This window comes from Felis catus, chromosome F2 (genome assembly GCF_018350175.1).
Source record: "Felis catus isolate Fca126 chromosome F2, F.catus_Fca126_mat1.0, whole genome shotgun sequence".
NCBI classification, from domain to species: Eukaryota; Metazoa; Chordata; class Mammalia; order Carnivora; family Felidae; genus Felis; species Felis catus.
In genome coordinates, this window is record NC_058385.1 from 3,861,180 (window position 1) to 3,884,057 (window position 22,878).

Below are 22,878 nucleotides of genomic sequence, written 5' to 3' on the forward strand. Positions count from 1 at the left end.
AACGGTCACATGCTTTTGAGACTATCAGTTTCTTCTCAGTGCAACTTTAGTTACATCTCTTTAATTCTCTCTCTTTCTCTCTTTCTGTCTCATTCTAGTAAAAGGTGACCAGAACTTCTGGGTTGGTAAATGCACTGAAGTACAAGGAGAGTGGTGCCCCTAGAGAGGGCATAGAAGCTCTATGTACATTTTTCCATCTGGCCGTTCCTGAGTTATGTCCTTTATAATAAGTTGGTAAACCTAGAAAACATAAATTTGTCTGAAGCGAGGACACTGAGAGTGGGTTTCATTAAGTTGAAAAAGAGAACTCTGGCCTCACCCGAGACATTACATGAGATTCTTTTCATCTTTCCCTTTATCGTTTTTTGGGGGCATTTGCCTGCTGGGATCTGACATGGCTCAGATTCACATCCACGTGGGAAAGAAGAGAAAAAAATTCAGGGTAAACGACTTGTATTTGAATCGGACGTAAAAGAGGGACACCTCAGGGGCTCAGTCAGTTCAGCGTCCGACTCCTGGTTTGGCTCAGGTAACAGTTTCACGCTTTGTGGGATCGAGCCCTGTGGGCTCAGCTGCACTGATGATAGTGCAGAGTCTGCTAGGGATTCTCTCTCTCCCTCTCTCTCCCTCTCTCTCCCTCTCTCTTTCTCTCTCTGCCCCTCCTCTGCTCTTGTTCTCTCTCTTTCTCTCTCAAAATAAACAAATAAAAGAATAAAAATAAACTGGACATAAATGAGAAGCTGTATGAATTCCTGTGTTCACATTTCATTATAAAAACTAGGGCACATGGGCATATCTTATTTTGTAGGATAACTTATAGGGGAAACATCTTGGAGCCGTGGTGAATGAAAAGAGACAAAACTGGAAGAATTTGTTAAGAGAGTCTACAAATGCCCATGGGTCTTTTTTCACTTGTTTCTTTCAGACCATTTTTTCCCTCAGAGAAGGTTAAAAAACCAGAAATCCACTGAAGCTATTTTTTCTCTTCCTTAATGCCCTCCTTTTCTTCTACCCATTATGTCTGGTAAATAAATGTTGGGCATGAAGATTTGGAACAAGAACATGTAGTACTTTCCATCCAATACTTTGTGATTTATTTTCTGTTTTAAGACCGGAGTGGAAAAGAAGTTAACTCAATCAAATTCAGGCTGTAGAAGCAATGAAGTTAAAAAATGTATTTAATTTGTGTATTCCAGTGCTTAATATTGCTCACATATGCTAGTAGAGTTGTTAATTAAATTTAAGCGTATGCACCGAAAATCTATGGGGAAGAACCTGATTTTGTTCATCTTTAAGGAAAAATGGAAATGAGCATTCAATGCAAAGTGTTTGCCAAAAGGTCTTTATTTTGAATAATTGTGAGTACAAACACATACGTTTAGTCGGAAGGTCAACTCTTTCTTTCATTATTTCTATTTGCTGGTGAACTTTAGGTTTATCTTTTTGACTCTCACCCTTTAAAGGAATATATATCTATCTAGTACTTGAATTCCACGTGCAGACATCTTGCCCATCAAATGATGTGAAGTGAAAGGCAGCCTCGTCCCCTTTCTGACCAACTCAATGTCACCATCTAAGTTATCACAGCTTCTATTTCCCATAATAAGTTTCACCCAAACTTCTGTGATCATTTTTCCGTGTATTTGTTCAGCTCCTCTAATAACATCCTTGGGGACTGTAAAATTGTTGTGTTAATTTCTTCTACAGACTGTTTTAAGGCATCCCTTCACACCAGATATTCGCTCAAAGTTTCTCGAAAGTCACCGTGAGATTTGCCTTATTTTTGCTAGTTTCGCCAATCCAGTGTGCCCTTGTCTTTACTGTAATCCATGCTGACAAAAACAAATGTATCTCTAATTGCCTGATGTCAGCCGCTGGAATTTAAATTATATGGTATAGAATGAGCTAAGTGACCACTTTATTTTTTGCCCTTGGTTTTAAATGTTCTTAATTGTTATGAACTGCCCCATTTATACTGAGCTTATTTTCCCTGCTGGATTTGCCAATCCCAGGAATACCAGGTGATACTCGGGGAAGGGAGTTAGAGAACCCAGTGAAATGGTAGAGATAATGAATAACCTTACATATTTGCACACAAGCATTTGATGTGTGCACATTAATGTGTGCACATAGTGACTCCAAAACTGAAGAATTCGATTTCAGAAAGCAAATACTTCCGGCAAGTGAAACGTTTAATTGTAATTGAGCAGATATTTATTGACCCTATATTACCATGGATCCATTTGTTAAACGATCTCTTCCGGAACTGAAAGAGAATAGTAGCAGCATTGATTTATTCTAAATGCACACTTTACTGACACTTGTTTGCTATCAGAGCATGTCTATTAATTTTGCAATTTTTAAGCTGTAGTGTTATAAATTTCAATACCTGAGGATAGATCGTCTTTGCAAAGTCTGGCATTACTGAGTTATAGACAAAAATATGACAGAATGAAATATTATTACAAAAAGAAGAAATTTTCTTCCTAGAGCAACTTTTCTCCTAGGACATCTAGATTTTGCTTTTCAATACATTGATAATTATTTTTTAAATTTAATTCAACTACAAATGAAAAAGCCTTCAAGTGTGCTTATTTAGAGCAAGGTTTTTGCACATTGATACATTTTAACCAGATAACATATTACACGAGATTATCTGAGGCCTCGTAATTGTTTATTAAAGCATTCTTAAATTCAATAGAATTTTTAAGGCAAATACTAGATCACTCTGAGAGCCTCATTAGTATCTAGGGAGCCTGGCATATGAGGCTATGATAAAATGCTGCTAATTTTGGTTTCCTGCCATTTAAAATGCACCTGCCCCTGATTGATTCAAGGGAAAAATGCAGCAGATTTGGGTGACTCTGAGATTGTGATTGATGCATCCAAGTACCAGAGCAGAATGAAGAGGCCACGCCCAGCTTTAATTACTTCACAGAAGCAGCTGTTCACCTGTTAGCAGGGCAGGAGTGTCATTGGCATCATCTCCGTCCTCACCCCGCAGATATGGACATAATGTCTCCAGTGGATGGAGCGCAGCTGTTTTGTGGGCTATGCATCCCTAAAGGAGCCACGCAGCCGCCTGCTGCTCTAGAACTATCCTGTCTGCCAGGCTGCCCTCAAGCACTCTCGCAGGGGGACAGTTATACTCACTTTATGGCAAGTATATTTGCATATCTCTCCCAGGAGTCCAGTAGCTGACGAATGCCTTTCAGAAGTCATTCTTGCCTCTGCTCAGGGTTACCAGTGGGCAGAATGGAAAACATCTGGGTGGTCAGTTTGTAAATGACCCTACTTTGTTCTTCTAGGAATTTCTTTTTCTGAGATTGTAAATGATAACGTATCGACCAAAGTAACTTCTAAAAATCAATGAAGTCATTACAAAAAAAAAAAACAGAAAATATTTTTGTTACCACATTGGGACAGGAGTAGTCCTGTCTGGAAAAACATATATGTAACCATAACAGGAAAAATAAATACAACGTCAATAATTATAAATCCTTGTAAAGTGAAAATTGCATTACATAAAATTTAAAACAGAACCAAGAGAAAAGGAGAAAATGCTTGCAAGTCATATGATGGATGAAGAGTTTCATTGTCCTTATATGCAAAGACTATTAGTAAGAATATGACAAACAGTCCAATTGATATCTGGACAAATGACATGTACAAGTGGTCACAGATTTTACACACCCTTCCACTAATACAGAGAGCCTACTTCCTTACTTTTGTACCTTGCCTGGCTTTGCAAGTTGCTCTGACTAATAGAATACAGTCAAGGTCCCATGGCGCAGCTTCTAGCAGAAGACTTAGAAGGCATTAGAGCAGCTCTCTGCCTGCTCTGGTTAACTTTTCCACTTTGGGAACAGAAGCAATTTATAAATTATTCCAGACTTAGCTGCTGGCAGGTGAAAGGTGTGGGGTAGTGTCATCTCTGTCACTCCAGGTGACATCATGCCAACCTCTGGACATGTGTCCTAAGGCACAGGAGACCACACAGTCCCTGGCAAGCCTCCAGATGCCCACACCCTCATCAGAATGACCAGTCGTTGTTTCACACAAAACTACTCGTTATGGGGTATGACCAGGTACTTCACGAAGAAATGTAAAGAACCCATAAACCCAGGTGTTATACAATTCCACCAATAATTATGGAAATTCAAATATACAAATATTACAAAGGAGATGCAATCTTTTTTCATTCAGTTGAAAAAATATTTAAGCTTGGAAAATATCTAGTGCCAGCAAAATATGGGAAATGGCTATATGCACACTTACCTGGAGTGGAAATCAGTGCAAACTTATTGAATCTAATTTTGTGGTCCAGCTAACTAACTACCATTCTATCCTATAGAAACAATGGCACAAATGGGTAAAAATTCTCATTGTAACTTTGTAATGAACTAAAAAGGAAACATTAGATTTAACTATAACTGACAGAATACCAAAGTGGGGAAAGGTTGTACAAGATAGTTTATTTCTCTAATATGTAAAATAATTCTAAAGAATTCTACAAGTAGACAAGAACTGATATGGCAACATGGTGATCATTAAAGGACCATACTCCTCCTGTCTTTCTTTCTTTCTTTCTTTCTTTCTTTCTTTCTTTCTTTCTTTCTTTCTTTCTTTCTTTCTAGTTATTTATTTTGAGAGAGCACACAAGTTGGGGAAGGGGTGAGGGAGAGGGAGAGGGAGAGAGAGAGAGAAAATCCCCAAGCAGGCTCCACTCTATCAGCTCAGAGCCTGACATGGAGCTCGATCCCATGAAGTGTGAGATCATGATCTGAACTGAAATGGGATGCTTAACCAACTGAGCCATCCAGGCACCCCTCCTGTCTTTCTATCACCATGTCGTCAACATGAGACTTAATACCTCATGGTACAAGGTAGATGTCACATTCATACAATAAAATACTATTTTCTATGACTAATAATATTAGTGCATAAATAGATCTACCCATATGGACTGTCCTGGAAAGATGTTCAAGAAATATTTCTAGGAAAAACAAGCAAATTGACATAATAGTGTGTACATATATACAGATTAATATAGATGGAATTGGATGTATCTTCAGAAATCTGGATAAAATCATAACAACATAAAGAGCAAAATATTATTCACATTTTTATTGTGGTAAATCATAAAACTTACCATTTTAACCATTTTACAGTGTACGATTCAGTGGCATTTAATACACTCATAGTGTTTATGACAATCATCGTCTCCTTCCAACACATTCTATCATTGCCTCCCCAAAGTCCATACTAATTAAGTAGTAATACCTTTATTCCTTCCCTCTCCTCTCCTCAATGTCCTTGGCAACCACTCGTCTGTTTTCTGTCTCTATGGATTTGCCCATTCTGGATATGTCACATAAATATAATCATGTAGTATGTGGCTTTTTGTGTTTGCTTTCACTCAGCATGTTTTCAAGGTTTATCCACATTGTTGCACATAACAGAACCTCATTTTTAAGATGAATAATATTCTATTGTATGGTGGTCCCACATTTTATCAGGTGATGAACATTTAGCTGGTTTCTGCCTTTGTCCTTGTGAAATTTGTTACAAACATTCTAGTACGATTTTTGTTGGAAGACTCGCTTTGAATTATTTTGTATATATAACTAGATGTGGAACTGCTGATAAGTTAATTCTATGTTTAATTTATTTAGGAATTGCAAAAGTGTTGTCTACACTGCTGCACAACTTTACTTTCCAAAGGGCAACATATAACGGTTCAAATTTCTACACAGCCTTGTCAATGCTTGTTACCTTCTATTAAAGAAAATTACAGCCACCTCGTGGGGTGTCATTTGGAATCACATTGTGCTCTGACTTGTGATTTGTTAATGACTAATAACACTGAGTGTATTTTCATGTGTGTGTTGGTCATTTGTGTATCCTCTTTGGAGAAATGTCTATGCAAGTAATTTACCCATTTTTTTTTGTTTGTCTTTTTGTTGTTCAGCTGTAAGAGTTCCTTACATTTCTTCTGCTCTGCCTGATAGACCTTTATCAGACATAAAATTTGCAAATATTTCCCCCATTCTGTGGGTTGTCTTTTCACTCTCTTAAGATTATTCTTTGATGCACGAAAGTTTTTAATTTTGATGAAGTCTAATTTATCTTTTCAAAAATTGCTACTTGTCCTTTTGGTGTCATATCTGAAAAAACACTGTCAGATCCAAGATCATAAAGATTTAACCCATGTTTTCCACAAGAGTTTTATAGTTTATATTTTTATGCTTATGTCTTTAATTTTGTGTTAACTTTTCTATAAGGTGTGAGGTCAAGATCCAACTTCATTCTTTTGCATGTGATCATCTAGTTCCAGCACCCTTTGTTGATGATACTATTTCTTTCCCATTGAATGATCTCAGAACCTTTGCCAAAAGTCAGTTCATCTTAGATGTATTGGTTTATTTCTGGTCTCTCAATTTTACTCCAGTGATCTCTGTGCCTTTCCTTATGTCAGTACCACGTTGTCTTGAGCACTGTTGCTTTGTAGAACAAAGTGTGAAATGGGGAAATGTGTGTCCTTCAGCATTGTTCTTCTTTTCAAGATCGTTCTCACTATCCAGGGTTTTTTGAAATTCCACACGAATGTCAGCACCAGCTTTCCCATTTCTGTAAAAAGGGCTTTTGAGAGTTTCATAGGAATCGTAAAAAATCTGAAATGGCTTTGAGGACAATTCCCATCTTAACAATATTAAAGCTTCTAATCTATGAACACAGGATATCTTTCCATTACCTTCTTTAATTCCTTTCAGCAATATTTTGTAGTTTTCAGTGCACAAGTCTCATACCGTCTTGGACAAATTTATTCTTGAGTTATTGTGTTCTTTTTGATATGATAATACGCTGAGTTGTTTTCTTTATTTTCCTTTTTTGTTGTTTACAAAATTGAACATTTAAACACAGTTACCAATGGGATGGAAAAGGAAGCTCGGAAGTGAAGAAAGCTTTTACTTCTTACTTTATATAGCAAACTAGACAATGGAATAGTGGATTCTCTCCCTCTCTCTCTTAGTTTGTCTTCTGTGATTTTCTTTATTTTTCATACTAAACTTCTAAAAGTAAAAAAATGCACACAGATAAGCTTTACTAACATAAAAATGTCTCATGATGACTGTTGAGGAGTCCTACATCTTTGTACTGTAATTGAGCCGTAGGGCTAATTTTCAAGCCCAAATCTGCTTGGCTTCTTCTTTTCCTTTGCAATAAACTCCAGAGACCCAGTCAGCTTTCCTTTCCTCTTCGTAGTTACAACTTCAGGCTCAATATATTGGAATCCATCTTTCTCTCTTTCTCTTCACAAATTTGGCCTTTCATTATAATTCCTCGGAGAGGCAGTTAAAACTTCTTAACTCATTATAAGAACTTTTGTCAGATGGGTCTAACACAGAGGTGGGTGCTGGGAAATTTAGAGCCAGAAATGCTCATGGAAAGGGACAGATTTGAAATATTCAAAGCATCATTTTCAGGAGGAGATAGTTAATGGAGGGCATTTAGCATTATGTTGCTACTGATATTGAATTGGAATGGAATCAGAAAATAAATATAAAACAGTTTGTTTTCCCTTCTCTGTACTTTTTGTTACTGTTCTCATTGTTTCTCCTGTGATGAAGCGTGATTTTCAGGATTAAGCCCTTTGAGAAGTCTTTAGTCACCTAAACAGCCAAATCTTCTTATCTTAGGTAGGGTTCTGTTCAAAGGACGTTCTTTTTCTAATCTGACTGTGTTTTCCCTTTCACTATCTTTTTAAACATTTCCAGAAGTCACCTTTTTGTTTTAAAATTCTTTTCTCTACCCCCAGGTTTAAGATGAAAACAAAACAAAGCACCTATTTTAATCATTTAAATACTTTTTTTTTCTTTTTTCTCCTTTAAAGAACTTTGAAGTTTACTATCTGGTTCATGATATAGGAGGAATAAAGACAGCAATGATTATACTAGATTAGTAGGAATTTAAGATAGTCTGAGGTTGGGGACAATGACAGAAAGCTATTCCAGTAGCCAGGTGAGAAATGAAGAACTTTTCCAGGTACTCAGGACAATCAATATTCTCCTAGAGTAAGAATTTCTTGGGGCACCTGGGTCGCTCAGTCAATTAAGTGTCTGACTTGAGCTCAGATTGTGATCTCTCAGTCTGTGAGTTCAAGCCCTGCATTGGGCTCTGTGCTGGCAGCTCAGAGCTTGGAGCCTGCTTCAGATTCTGTGTCTCCCTCTCTCTCTGCCCCTCCCCTGCTTGCATTCTCTGTTACTCTATCTCTCTCTGAAAAATAAACATCAAAAAATTAAAAAAAAAAAGAATTTTTCAGTTGCTTAACTCACCAATTTTGCACTTGCTATCTATGGCTCAGAGGTATGTGTGTGCACAAGTGTCTAGAGAGGAAGGCAGTTAATTTAGCTGTCAAAATACAAAATAAATGTCATTAGTTATCACCATATAGATTTGCAACTTAAATGTAGTCTGTATAGAGCTTTGTATTCTAAACGTATTTTCTTTAAAAAGGATTTATTATTAGCTCTATGACCTGTCTGTCTCTCTAAAAATGGTCTGCCTTGCATCATCCATTAATGTCCTGTCCATCTTCTGTGTTAGAAATTTCTATCTAGTTTCATTTTGTTTCAGAGATTTGTAAACTTTTCTGGTTTGTGAACTTGAAGTTGATTTTAAAAAAGCAGGCTTTCTGGAAAAAGACTTGCCTGTGATAGAAAGTTCAAAGGAATTTTTTGTTCAATGATTAACACCAAGTACAAGACTCAAGGTATTCCTTTAGGATTCGGGGCCTTGATAAGTAATAAACAAAAGCAAAACTTAAGTACATCTGAAGAGGTACAGGAGAGCCTTATCATGCTGCGCGATTCACCTCCGCCCTTCCCGTGACATTGGATGTATTCAGAGAAGTGGAGAATCATTCAGCGGCTCCAGGCGGATCCGTAGGATACCGACTCAATATAAGGTCAATCTGCGGTTCTCAACTAATGCTACTGCAAGGAGAAAATAGAAAATGGTGCAACAGAGAATTCAAAACTGACTCTTCACCTCAAAGGAGTATATTTATTTTGAAAACGAGTCAGACAAATATCGTCTGAGATATATTAGCTTTGTGTATTCACAGTTTCAGCCCAGTTGTGTTAGACACAATGCCTTCTTATCGACTCTTCACTAAAGCTGGTTCTTATGACATCTAGGCCAATGAAGGTGATCAGCCACAAGAAAGGAGAAATATATCCAGAAACAAATACTTCCTAGTATGATTGCCGGTGTAAAAAAGCCATTCTGAGTTCCAGAAAGGGAACAGAGTGAAGAGAAAGCCTTGGAACGTCTGTTGGTATAGGAAAGAAATGAGAAGGAGGGAGAGAGAAAAGGGTCAAAAAGAAAAAAAAAATTTAGAGATTACGTGACTATCTCCTGGCCTTTTAACATCTGTGAAATGAAGACTGTAAGAATAGAGGAATGTTTTTTAAATTTCTCCAGATAAGGGAATAAATGGCCACAGAATTTCTGACTGGTCCGTCTAGAATGGTAATTTAATTTAACGCTTTATTTTTGGTTTTTGCTTTTTTCTTCAGGATATTTTATTTAGCTTATGACATGTTTGTCTAAGTAAAAAGGGGGATACAGGGAGACATATACATGGAAGATTCTCATATACAACCTTTGAGATCTCATACGAAATAATACCTTTGGATGAATTTGAGACAGTAATGCTAAGAGACCATTCTAAATACTGAAACCAGAATAAAAAGACCAAAAAGTCATTACAAATTATTTTAAAACACCATTATTGACTAAGTACCTCAAAAGGAAATGGTAAAGAATATTCTCTTTCCACATTCTTTTTATGCTAGAGGGTGAAAGGTAAAAGGAGAACAATTCTACTATTATAATAACCTGTGTAATAATGGGGAAGCTCGATGGCTTTTCACTTAGTGAGGGCTTTGCTTTTGTTCCATTAGTTAGCATAGGCTGTAAGAGTATTTAATAAAAGAGAGAGAGAGAGAGAGAGAGAGAGAGAGAGAGAGAGAGCAATTTTTTAATCATTTTTAGGTGATGTGATTCTGTGTAAGCTTCAGTCATTTTTACGGCCCATTCTGTTATGACACAGTGGAACATACAGTTATGTGAGAGATTTTTAAATTTTATTTCTATTAAATCATAGAAAATAGTCCTTGTTTGTTCATGCCAAGCCTTCTGCCATATTTACAACGAGAAAAATAAATTACAGTAGCATACAGTAATTTAGGATTGGGGGTATTTAGTCACTTTAAACATATGGGATTATGGGATTCACGTTGCTTTTAAAACAATAAGCAAAACAAAACTATAATTGAACATGGTTTCATATCTCACCTACATTCTAAACTTTGTGAATACACTAACTGATAATGGTGTGGAATGAAAATGCAATGCTGGCAATTGGAGGAATATTTTGAATCTACTAATACAGTTTTAAGTACTGATTCAAAATGGTAAAAAACTGGTTCAAATAGTGTGACTATCTCTGTAGAGAAAGAATAGATGAAATTCTTTTGGCTTTCACTCTAGTAATTTTTATCCAATCCCTTATTTCTAATGGATTACATAAGGATTTGAATTCTTACCAACCATGTCAATTCCAGGACCCAGGTGGCTCATCTGAATGGACTAAACAATCTATGTGTCTTGTTTTCTTATGGCCATTTGCTAGAATCAGTTCTTAATCAAGATTTTAAGTTAAACTCTCACTTATGATCTGCATACAAAATTTAGTATCCTGGGGAGGCTGGGCAGCTTAGTTGGTTAAGCATCCAACTTCGGCTCAGGTCATGATCTCACAGTTCATGAGTTCGAGCCCCACATCGGGCTCTATGCTGACAACTTGGAGCCTGGAGCCTGCTTCGGATTCTGTGTCTCCTTCTCTGCCCATCCCCTGCTCATACTCTGTCTATCTCTCTCTCTCAAAAATAAATAAACATTAAAAAATTTTTTTAAGTATCCTTAAATTAATTCATAAAAAGTATTTTCCTTATCTGTAAAATAAGACTTGAACTCAATTGTTGATAAAATTCTTTATAGCTCTAAATGTCTACTAAAATATGTGCTTCATTTATTCAAAAGGAGTTTTTTTTTTCTTCTCTAAATTCAGTAGTCAGATTACCTAACTCATGTGAAATGATTTAAAACTACTAGCATCAGGAATTTATCAAAGGGATAAAGGAGTGCTGATGCATAGGGGCACTTGTACCCCAATGTTTATAGCAGCACTTTCAACAATAGCCTAATTATGGAAAAAGCCTAAATGTCCATCAAGTGATGAATGGATAAAGAAGTTGTGGTTTATATATACGATGGAATACTACATGGCAATGAGAAAGAATGAAATCTGGCCTTTTGTAGTAACATGGATGGAACTGGAGAGTGTTATGCTATGTGAAATAAGTCATACAGAGAAAGACAGATACCATATGTTTTCACTCTTATGTGGATCCTGAGAAACTTAACAGAAGACCATGGGGAAGGAAAAGGAAAAAAAAAGTTAGAGAGGGAGGGAGCCAAACCATAAGAGATTCTTAAAAACTGAGAATAAACTGAGGGTTGATGGGGAGTGGGAGGGAGGGGAAAGTTGGGTGATGGGCATCGAGGAGGGCACCTGTTGGGATGAGCATTGGGTGGGTGTTGTATGGAAACCAATTTGACAGTAAATTTCATATTAAAAAAATAAAAAATAAACTACTAGCATCAAATCCATGACATGAATAATAGAGGATATTATTTCTAAAATGAATGATATAACTGAGCTATCATTAGGCTAATAATAGTGGGCCTATATATTTATACACTCAGGTAAGTATTCGTTTATCCAATTACTTACTACTTATCTACTATAGGTCATCAACTATGTTAGATGTTGGGTTCTCAGATGAATCAAATGAACATGAATTTTTTGCCTTGAGAAGGCACTGAAAGATTTGAATTCAGGTTTATGATTTATTTAATAAAATCATTACAATGATAACTGAGACATGATCATGATTTGTGTTATGAGGAAAATAGGATTTTCAAGTAAAACCTAGGGCCCAACAGAAGGCAGCAAGATTGATTATCTAAAATATTTTATTTTGTGGTGATAAGATGTTTAATTAAAGGATCCTCATTTAATAAAATCCCATCATAAATAATAACAAATAGGCACTATTTTCTAGATTTTCTCCTTTTTGTATTTCTTTAAGTATGAATTTTAAACCTTATTATTGTAGGACTCATTTTAATTATTGTATTGATTACAAATGAAGACTAACAATCTTCCTGTAAAGTATTTGTCTTTCCTATTTGAGAGAGAGTAATCACAAATGAGGGAGACGGGCAGAGGGAGAGAGAGAGAGAGAAAGAGAATCTTAAGTAGACTGCACACTTATCACAGAGCCCAAAACAAGGCTCGATGTGGGGCTCGACCCCATGACCCTGGGATTGTGGCCTGACCCAAAATCAAAAGTTGGATGCACAACAGACTGAGCCACCCAGGCATCCCTAAAGTATTTGTCTTTTGATTAGTTTTGAATTGCTTAAACCTTAAAGTTGTATTATATCAACTTAGGTTAAAATGATGGTTTCTTAAAATAAATCTGGATTTATTTTTTATTTATTCCTTCTATAACAATTCCTATTTTTTTGTTGATCCCAAGTTTCTGACTTACATCTTATCTCATCCACCCTGATCATACTGTATCACAGTCAGAGAAATTAAAAAATCAGCTTATTATCTCATAACTAAATTCTTTATGTTCTCTCCCATTAAATTATACCATTTTGAAAGTCTTAATTAAAATATGTTTTGTGTTATGGGAATGCAAGCTGCTGCAGCCACTCTGTAAAACAGTATGGAGGTTCCTCAAAAAACTAAAAATAGAACAACCCTACGACCCAGCAATTGCACTATTAGGCATTTATCCACAGAATACAGGTGTGCTGTTTCGAAGGGACACATGCACCCCCATGTTTAGAGCAGCACTATCAACAATAGTCAAAGTATGCAAAGAGCCCCAATATCCATCAATGGATGAATGGATAAAGAAGATGTGGTGTGTGTGTATATATATATATATATATATATATATATATATATATATATATAATGGAGTATTACTTGGCGAGCAAAAAGAATGAAATCTTGCCATTTGCAACTATGTGGATGGAACTGGAGAGTATTATGCTCAGTAAAATTAGAGAAAGACAAATACCATATGACTTCACTAATATGAGGACTTTAAGAGACAGAATAGATGAACACAAGAGAAGGGAAACAAAAATAATACAAAAACAGGGAGGGGGACAAAACATAAGAGACTCATAAACATGGAGAATAAACTGAGGGTTACTGGAGGGGTTGTGGGAGGGGGGATGGACTAAATGGGTAAACGGCACTAAGGAATCTACTCCTGAAATCATTGTTGCACTATGTGCTAACTAATTTGGATGTAAATTAAAAAAAAAAATTAAATAAAAGGAAAAGAAAAAGAAAAGCTGGGGAAAAAATAAACTAAAATATATTCTGTGTTAGTGTTTCATATTTTCAGATTGCTTTAAGCATTTTAAAGGGAAAGATTACTTCTAAACTTTCTTTGTTCAAATTTAAAAAATGCAAGTTTAGATATTCACTAAATTGTAAGTAATGAGTCATGAAAATATGTGAAATGAATAAATTCATTAAAAAAATCTAAAGTTAGTGTTCTGGGTTCTTACTTAAAATATAGCGCAAAATCGATAGAGTTGCAGAAATTTCTCGAACATACATATGATCTTGATAACTCATAGCAGGAAGGAAAGTTGTCTGACTTCAAACAAATTCCCAGTACTGGTTCCAAAGAGAAAGCCCAATAGAGTTTGCTAATTATATTTCACTAGTATGAACATTATTTATTATTCATTCGTCTTATATATGCAGTCCATTCTAGATTTTATATGTTAATGAGTGACAGGAGAGAAGCTGACTTACACGTAAATTCAAAAGATGATGATACAAATAGCGTTTATATTTAAATTTGGAATGTCAAATGCACAGTAAATCTCCACTTATGATATAAAAACAATGAACACAGACACATAAAAACAACAGGCTGATGATTATTTGGGTTTTTAAATCATTTTTACTCCTCTTACAATGTTAGAACCACTCTTGATGCTCTTCCATATTGTGTATATATATTTTGGTCACTCAATATTGGTTTATCCAGTGACATATTACTGAGCTAATCCACTTTTTTTGAGTGGTGCTTTTTTTAAAAGGTAAAGATGGGCGGGGTGCCTGGGTGGCTGAGTCGGTTAAGCGTCTGACTTCAGCTCAGGTCACGATCTCACTGTTTGGGGGTTTGAGCCCTGCATTGGGCTCTGTGATGATAGCTCAAAACCTGGAGCCTGCTTTAGATTCTGTGTCTGCCTCTCTCTCTGCCCCTCCCCTGCTCATGCTCTGTCTCTCTCTGTCTCTCAATAATAAATAAATGTTAAAAAAAAATTTTTTAAGGTAAAGATGGGCACTTTATTATAGGTCTGCATTTATAATATACTAAATAAGTAATATCTGTCTTAGAAAAGTCTATGTTTAGCAACCCAAATGTTAGTTTTAGAGTGACCAGGTCATTTAAAATTATTAATATAGATATTCTTTACTAATATTGAGTGTTTCTACCAAATTACACTGCTTAAATTATGAAGTTTTTTCTCAATACCCCACTCTATGACGTTAGGTTCTTAGGAAAACATATCACTACATCAGTAACCTTAGCCGTAGCTACAGTGCTGTCTACAATGAGAACTTGGCACTCCTTTTTGGGGTGCTTGGGAGGTTACCTCAGACTAGGCACTCTTTTTCCATTCCCTGATGTGTCACAGAGCTGTAAGCCATAAAGAGCTTCTGTTCCACCTCACGTTACTTTTTTCACAGTGTGCAAAGGGGACAGGTTGATTTCACCCCAACATTGAACTTGGCTTTGATTAGCAATCTCTAGGCTGTCATCTTTTTTTCCCTGCCTAGATGGGCCCAACCCCAACCCTTTATCCTCAGGGTAATAGTCATCTTTGAGGTCAACTATGTTTTAGTTAAAAGTCTTGAATATTTCAAGCCTTTTAGAAGATGAGTTCACCTCTTCTCTGGCATTAATCATTTTAGGGCTATGATCAGATCTCTCAGCCTTCACCAGAATTTTCATCTGTTAATCTTACCTCAAAAAGTATTTTCATTTTTAAGATGATTTTACCTCTCTATTTTTGACTAGCCAGAAATATGTGTAAAGACTATTACAATCTCAGATATACCAAGTTTCATAGACATAATAACACTTCTTATCTGGGGTGCCTGGGTGGCTCAGTTGGTTAAGCATCTGACTTCGGCTCAGGACATGATCTCACGGGTCCAGAGTTCAAGCCCTGCGTCGGGCTCTATGCTGACAGCTCAGAGCCTGGAGCCTGCTTTGGATTCTGTGTCTCCCTCTCTTTCTGCCTCTCCCCCCATTAATGCTCTGTCTCTGTCTAAAAAATAAATAAACATTAAAGACTTTTTTTAAAATAACACTTTTTATCTTGCTTGCAGTAATATCCAAATTGGTCTCTCTTCATGTTTTGTTTTGACTGGTTGCACCCGCACAATGAATTAATAATACATTAAGTCTTTGGGGGAAAAACATTTTATAGTATTTATCATAGGCATTAATAATTTGAATTGAGAAACCTTTCCATTTTTACATCACTAGTTCCAGAGACAAGGATCAATCTTACTCAAAATGTTTAATTATATATCATATAATGGTTTATTTCTCAACTACAGATATAAATTTAAATGTATGGTTCGTCTTCTTTATGTTGACTATACAAATGGGAAGTAACCTTCTTCTAGGAATGATGACCTAATGTTATACAACTCTTTTTGTTTATCCAGACGTTTTCTCTCTCTCTTATTCTTTAAGCTCCGTGTAACACTATGCTGCAGAAAGACCAGATATGTTCATTTATACATTTATGCCTCATATGCACTTGTTCCCTTCTTCATTTTGACTGGTTCTTTTTCAGTTCCCCAAGGATGAAAACTTGCTACCCTCCACAATAAAGGGAGGAGTAATTATTACTATCACAGATTTCCTAGGATTTTTGTAAAAAAAAAAAAAGTCTTATTTATATTCGTTTTTTGCTGGGGAAGTGCTGTCAAACTCAGACTTTTTACGTGCTTTTTTTTTTTTTTTTTTTTTTTTTTTTTTTTTTTTTTTTTGCTATTCAGAGATAGGACACAAACAGAACAACCACTCAATTCTCTGTTTTTTTTTTTAATTGTTTTTCAATGTTTATTTATTTTTGAGAGAAAGACTGAGCATGAGCAGGGGAGGGGCAGAGACAGAGACACAGAAACCGAAGAAGGTTCCAGGCTCCAAGCTGTCAGCACAGAGCCTGACGTGGGGCTCAATCCCACAAACCATGAGATCATGACCTGAGCTAAAGTTGGATGCTTAACCAATGGAGCCACCCAGGCACCCCTCAATTCTTCCTTATTGAATCCCTACTTACACCCCAAGACCAATGCTCCCCTTTCACGATGCAGAGCAGGTCTTCTAGGCTCCGCTTACACCCCCAACTCTAATACAGTAAGACATCACGATATTCATTGGCTAATATCTTTTCCTATTCCCTTGGTTGTCCTTTAGTTTTGTTGATTGTTTCCTTTGCAGTGCAGAAGCTTTTTATCTTCATGAGGACCCAATAGTTCATTTTTGGATGGAACTGGTGAGTGTTACGCTAAGTGAAATAAGTCATACAGAGAAAGACGGATACCATATGTTTTCACTCTTATGTGGATCCTGAGAAACTTAACAGAAGACCATGGGGAGGGGAAGGGGAAAAAAAGAGTTAGAGAGGGAGGGAGGCAAACCATAAGAGACTCTTAAAAACTGAGAATAAACTGAGAGTTGATGCGGGGTGGGAGGGAGGGGAGGGTGGTTATGGGTATTGAGGAGGGCACCTGCTGGGATGAGCACTGGGTGTTGTATGCAAACCAATTTGACAATAAATTTCATTAAAAAAAATATCATGATACTCAATACAGAAAAGTTCTTGCCCTTAGAAGATAATGGAATTTTATGTAAAAAGAAAAACAGCCCAAACCATATGTCATGGAACACAAGAAGCAGACATCAGTTAATTGTGTCTTTTAGAAAGCTACTTGCAGAGTTAGGATTAACAAGTAAGGTAAGACTTTTCACTGGAGTAAGGCAGTGAGGGGTCATATTCAAGGAAAGGCAGCCTGAGGTACTTCATGCCGCCATCTGCCACGATGGTCCTGGTCTTTTCTCTTTTATGCCTCTATTTAATTGTAAAGCTGAATCAATGGATGGCTTTCATTTCATATGCTGCAGAACTAGATATGCTTTCTATCATCCTAAACCTTTCAGTGATTTCTTACAGGATTAAAACATCTTCATAATGAGACTGTCTATATATCTAGGGAACGGAATGTCCCTAATTGTATAAATAAGTAGATTTGCCCTCGTTCTGTCCTTAATATAGATGAACAGATGACCACTGTGTCCTCTATGTTAATGCTTTTTTACCTAGAGATAGTTAATAGGACAATTTTCTTAGACTCACTTAGACAACTTTCTTAGAGTAATCCCGATTATTTTACCTTTCCCTTGTGTTTTACAAGAGTCATACACTCATACCTCATTTCCCTAATTCCTAAATCACTTTTATTGTTCTCTTTTAGAACATTTCTTCCAACTCAATTCTTGAAAGGTGTAAAAATGGAGCCAATAAAACTGGATTAGGATGATAATAAAAAGTGGCAACGATAGGCTAAAGGATGGAAAAATGTAGGACATCCAACACCCCACTCCACTGAATATTCTCTCTGCCAAGTTCTTCATTAGCCTCGTGTTAAATGATTTTTTTTACGTTTCAGAGGTTTCCGTGTCAGCAAACAGTAAAGGCGGAAACACAAGTAGAGGCTTACACTCATCAAACTGTGAAACAATCTTAGGTTCACTGAATTACTTATAGTGTCTTCTGTATAGTTTTTAAAATATTTATTTTGAAAGAGAGAGAGTGAGCATGGGAGAGAAGCAGAGAGAGAGGGAGAGATAGGATCCAAAAGCAGGCTTCGCATTTTCAAAATTTCTTTCTTTTTTTTTTTAATGTTTATTTTTGAGAGAGAGAGAGAGAGAGAGAGAGAGAGAGAGACAGAGCGTGAGCGAGGGAGGGGCAGAGAGAGAGGGAGACACAGAATCCGAAGCAGGCTCCAGGCTCCGAGCTGTTAGCACAGAGCTAGATGTGGGGCTCAAACTCACAAGTGGTGAGGTCATGACCTGAGCCAAAGCCAGACACTCAACAAGACTGAGCCACCCAGGCGCCCCCAGGCTTCCCATTTTCAGTGCAGAGCCCTAGGCAGGGCTGAATCCCATGACCAGTGAGATCATGACCTGAGCGGAAATCAAGAGTCAGACTCTTCACTGAATGAGCCACCCACGCGCCCAGGTTACAGTAAATAAAGAGAAGTTATTATATAACATACATACACCTTACAGTTTTTATTTACATATTTTAATAAGCAAGAGTATAATTATATCATTTACTTCCTCATCTAGCAGCAAAACTTACCTGCATTGTTTCAGGTTCTTACACTAATTAGGCTGTGTGCCAAGAAATGTCTTGTTTGCTTATTGTATTGTTACTATACCTTGCGTAGTTTGGGATGTGAACAGAATGATCATTTTTGGAAGAATGTGAGTAAACCTAAGCATGTTTACTGCAACTGAATATCTTTTTGTTTCAACCATATCTGTTGGCCTCTATAAAATCTACAGATTTTTATTTATATACAAATGCACATAAATTAAATATCTATAAATTACTGTTTTATAAATTTATATATGTATATAAATTATGTGTACGTATTTATACATATAAATGTGTGGAACGATTATCACATGCCTTAAGTTCCATAACTGCACTTTTGTGAGCTTTCAGGTGGGGCAATCATTTTACAAATGTTAATTAATATGTCCTAAAGGGAAACATTTTGTCCTACGACCAAATATGATTGCTCTGTTTTGGACAAGTTACTAAGGAAAGGAATAACCAATGTTTTATGCAAGATTGTTTCTCAGAGATTCTATTATCTCTTAGAAAGTTATCAAGGGATGAAGTGCTTTTGTTTATGTGGGTTATATGTGTTGCTGTTTCTGGCAGAAGTTAAAAAAGAAAAATGTTTAAGAACAGTTATATGTTAATTTATTTAAGATAGCAATATTGAACCCATTACATCATGTAAATAGTTTAAATAATTAAAAATGCTATACTTTGACAGTTCAATATAAATATTATAAGAACAAAATATATAAATAAAATATTGCTAAAAAAACAATAACATTTTCAAAACAATTGTGAGGTGAACGGTGGCATTGTTTTACAATTTTGTAAATTCTTACCGTAGCGCATGAGGAGTATTCCGGTGGATTTTGAATTCAAGGTCTAAGCTGCGCTTTGGTTGAAGTATGTGAGGGAAATCTTGCCTCACGCAGGCATTTAATTAGAAGAGTGTGCTGTATTTAGTAGCGTTTTCAGACACTTGTTGATATTCTTCTTTATTATACCCTGAAATTCAACAAGTAGTTTTTACTTTTAACATGGATTTTGCAGCCACATCAATGAATTTGTTGTTTTTATTGTACCCAAATGCATCATTCTGATGCTATTTGAATAGATTTTTGATCACGTGTGATTCTGTGACATCATGCGGTGGTCATTTGGAAAACGTTGGTTGACCGAAGGGCATAGTTCAAACAAGAGCACGCTGCTGCACTTTATGATGTTAAAAAAAAAAATCACTTTGTCATTACCAATCTCATCAAAATGTCTTTGCATCTCCAAAAGCTGCCTAGGTGTTGCTAGATACAAGGTTTCCAAAATGTCAACCCTTCCCGGAGCGCTTGAATTTGGCAAAAACAAACCTGTCGGTGGCTTTTCTTCCCGGACTGGCTTCACTGTTTCCATTGTTGTGAAAATGTCTGCCGAGTATCCAAACCTGCCTAAAACTACTTCCTCCGTCAGTCATTCTTTCCAGGGAAGCACGGTGTTCCATGAAGAGAGCGATTAATTCAGCTCACAACCCGCAGGGTCCCAAGGCTGCTTTTCCTTAAGACACCCGTGAAGGGCTTTTTGTGCACTTGCCCCATCACACTGTATGTTAAAAACCCGGACGCAAGAGGGGAGCGTTACTAAAACTAATGCTTTTTACTCAAGTAGCAAGGATTTTAGATTTGTTTAGTGTTTACTTATTTTTGAGAGAGAAAGAGAGAGCAGAGGAGGGGCAGAGAGAGAGGGAGACAGAGAATGCGAAGCAGGCCCTGCACTGTCAGCACAGAGCCCGATGTGGGGCTCAAAGCCACCAGTGAGATCATGACCTGAGCTGAAGTCAGATGCTCAATCCACTGAGCCACCCAGGTGCCCACCTTTTTAAAAAAAAATTAAATGTTTATTTAGTTAGCAAGGATTTTTTTAAAGTGTAACTGCCTTTGTTTGTTCGTTTCTGTAAGCATGTGGCAGTGAGGGCATCATGAGTGTTAGTGATGTCTCGTGCCAATTCCTTAATTCATACTCATGAGCAGGCCCTTTTAGCCACCATCATTCATGTAACATCAGTGTGTATGTTAACCCAGGGCAAAAGGCAAATAATATTCTATTATTATCAAAAAATATATAGGTTGTCCATAGGGTCTGACAGACCCTCAGAAACGGTCTCAGAGACTCTCCAGGACTATGAACCCCACTTTGGTAGCCACTGCCTTAGAGGAATGAGCGAAGAGAATTTTGAAATGGAGAAGACAAGAAGCTAGAGAACAGAGGGGAAACAGTTTCCTCACACAGGTGCCAGGGTCAAATAACGCTGCTGCCTCTGGGACAATCACGCCAATATCATAAGAGAGGATAAAAGGTTACTCGGGATTGTGTGGTAACTATTCCTTCTTGAAGGTAAGAACAGTGTCAAAAAATTTTTTCCAAGACTCAAGATTTTTAAACGAAATCATTCAACCTGCATATCATAGATTTATGGGATTCTAAATTCCTAGAATTTTCAAGCAAGAAGTGGTGTCAGGTAATCAGATACCTTGTATTTCAACACAACTCATTTTACAAAGGCTAAAATTAAGGTTCAGTGAAATACTCATTTGAACACCTTGTACCTTGTCAACGGCAGAAACAGGTCTATCACTCACTCCAATGTTTGGATTTCCCACTTCTTCCACTGTTTACTGAGGTGAAAATTGTTTTTCCGCCATATCATTTAGTTATACTTTCACTTGATAGTAATAGAAAACTCAATTACGTGGACTTAAAACATTTTTTCTTATAGAAGAAGGAATCCTAGGGTAGTCAGCCATTGGAGTTGTTTCAGGGGCTCAGTGACATCAGTTGGACGTCTCTGCGATGTTACTGGCTTTTCTTTCTTGGCTACAAGATGGCTGCTGTGAACAAGCGATCATACACACTTTGCAGTCAGGATTAACGGGGAAAACAAGAGGGCAGCACTAAAAGACTGGTGCTTATATCTCATCAAAGAACTATGAGTGGGAAGATGCATATTAAGTGTAGCAACTTCCAGTCCCTAGAGTACAGTCAGGGGAGAAGGCGAGATTTGGTGTGATGGGGACCCACCTAGGGTGTCTCTCTCTCTCTGCAACCACTTTTCTTTTTTTCCTGCCAATCCATTGCCTCAAAGGAGGTTGACCACTTCTGCAAATCCTTAGGTGTGCCTGAAGGTCTAAGGGTATTTTATCCCCTTGTCTACAGTAGGTTCAGTGACCCAGGCAAAGCCACTCATCATAGAGCAATTCATTTGCAAGTGGGACTAGAATCAGCATTGATATTTTCCCCAACTGTAATCAATACATCTCAAGGAACTTCTCTGAATCTTCGAAGGAAGGAATTTCCTCTGCTTTGTGGAACAATCTCATGAAAAAGACTGTCTCTATTGCTCTGCATATATCCAGATGAATTCATCAATCCTGGACTTGTCAGAGCCTAGGACTAAAATGTACTCAGAGGAGGCAGAGATAGGACAATTGCAAGAGAAATGGAGCCGGGACACTATAAATCCTTGCCTCTTCCCAGTCTTAAACTTGGACTTTATCAGTTTCATAAACTAATACATCTTTTTTATGTCTTAAACAATTTTTGATTTTCTATTACTTGTAGCTTAACACGAACCATCTAATACATTGACTGGCACAAGGAGGAACTAAAATGGATATGAATAATTCAAGTTTCTGTTCAATCCAAAAATGTTTGTGGAGAAACTATGGCATAAAGCACTGTCTGGGAGGTACAGGGAATCACAAGATACCGATAGTTCTATGAAGATTTTATGTTAGTATGTAGATAAAAATATAAAATTTTTATATACACACTGAAAGAGCTGTCTCGGGGTCAAGAGTTTTTTATGAGGCAGAGTTTGTATCTGATCTTAACATCTGGGCAGGATTTTGTCAGATATACTTGTATGAGAGACGATGCGCGCTCTAGCTACAGAAAATAACATGATCAAAGACATGGAGACCCTACTACATGGGAGCATAATTGTGAAATAGCCACTCTTCAGTTCTCTGTAAGTTCGAGGTACACAGGACAGGTAGACTTGGAATTTACAATTAAAAACTAAAGCTCAGGTCATATTGTGTAGGGTACTGAATGCTGGTCCAAGCAGCACAAAGGACATTTAATAAGTCATGGAGAGGTCCTGGAAGTTCTTGATTAAGGGAGTTACATTATCAGTCTTGACTTTAAAAGGCCACCCTGGCAATAATATGCTGGATAGGCCGAACAAGGACTCACCAGGACTTTTTCAATAATTGG

At 36.9% G+C, this 22,878-nt stretch overlaps 1 long non-coding RNA gene across 1 annotated transcript in view; it reads right to left on the minus strand.

Moving 5' to 3' along the window:
- The window catches only part of LOC109495896, an 84,143-nt gene that overhangs the window by 39,622 nt on the left and 21,643 nt on the right, over positions 1 to 22,878 (minus strand). Inside the window, exon 4 of the long non-coding RNA XR_002151615.3 lies at positions 19,455 to 19,620. This is a non-coding gene — a long non-coding RNA (uncharacterized LOC109495896). The remainder of the gene's footprint in view (positions 1 to 19,454; positions 19,621 to 22,878) is intronic.